This window comes from Gavialis gangeticus, unplaced genomic scaffold (assembly GCF_001723915.1).
Source record: "Gavialis gangeticus isolate Ggan-Ray unplaced genomic scaffold, GavGan_comp1, whole genome shotgun sequence".
Classification (NCBI taxonomy): domain Eukaryota; kingdom Metazoa; phylum Chordata; order Crocodylia; family Gavialidae; genus Gavialis; species Gavialis gangeticus.
The window spans coordinates 12,749,347-12,750,382 of NW_017729008.1; the positions used below are offsets into that span (position 1 = coordinate 12,749,347).

General features: G+C 51.7%; 1 protein-coding gene across 2 annotated transcripts in view; it reads left to right on the forward strand.

Annotated features, from left to right (window-relative positions):
- The window catches only part of LRRK2 (leucine rich repeat kinase 2), a 143,329-nt gene that overhangs the window by 5,186 nt on the left and 137,107 nt on the right, over window positions 1–1,036 (forward strand). The window lies entirely within an intron of this gene.

Genomic DNA, 1,036 nt, shown 5'->3' on the forward strand with positions numbered 1-1,036 from the left:
CCTATCTTCCATAATGTAACACCGAACTCAGTTGTATTACTGGCTTGAACATCCCGGGACAATGGATTCCACAATTTAAAATTATACACTGTGCAAAGAAGTATTTTTGTTTTAGGTGACTCCTAGCATTGGATGTGGGTTAAGAAATAAAGCTGTGTAGAAGGATATTTTCATTGGTCAGAGACGAAGAACGGAAGTGGTTGGGGAGGGTCACTTTAGATTCTTCCCCCCACTTTAGGGAAGAGGAGAGGGGTTGTACTTTCTCATTATTATTTTATTGTCTCTGTAGTTCTTTCCCTTTTGTCATAAGCCACCCCAAAACTATGTGAAAAGGTGTCACATGTATACAAGGATTGCTAAAGACATAGTTCCACCAATTCATTTTTTCATTCCATGGATTTTTCTAGATGGCTGCTTCCCCCCCACAAGCTGAAACCTTTCAGCCTTTTCAGCTTCTCCTTATATGGAGGCCTTTCTGCAGGCCTGATTTAGCTTTCTTGTCCCTACTCTCTTCCTTCGCTAGTTCCAGCGTAGGAAAGTTCACCATGGACTTTCTAGTGACACAACAGCACCTCCGCTTCATTCCCTTTCCTAGCAGCACTTCCTATCCTGTTTGTCTCGTCAGCTGGACGCTCACAGCAGCAGCCCGTCCTTGGAGGTCGTTGGTGGGTCTCCACTCCATCTCTGGGGACAGGGAACCCACAATTCAGCCCCATCCCTGCAGGCAGCCAGGGCCATGGGGTTGCTCAGTGCAATTTTATCTGCTCTTCCGTGGGTTTGTAACTCTTTCTGGAACTCTCTGCCTGGGTCTGCCTGCGGCTGGGACTCGCTCCTCCCCTCCTCATGGCGAATGCCCAGGCCCCCTCCCTACTCGACAGGCTGCGGGGCGCCGCACCGCCTCACGCCGGGGCTGGGACGGCGACACAGCGCCCTGCACGCTGCCCTCTCGCTCAATGCTCTGAGCACGGTCGGACGGCTGAGGAGACACCCCCGCTCACAAAGCAGGCCCAACCCCACCCACCCACCCCCTCTGCCC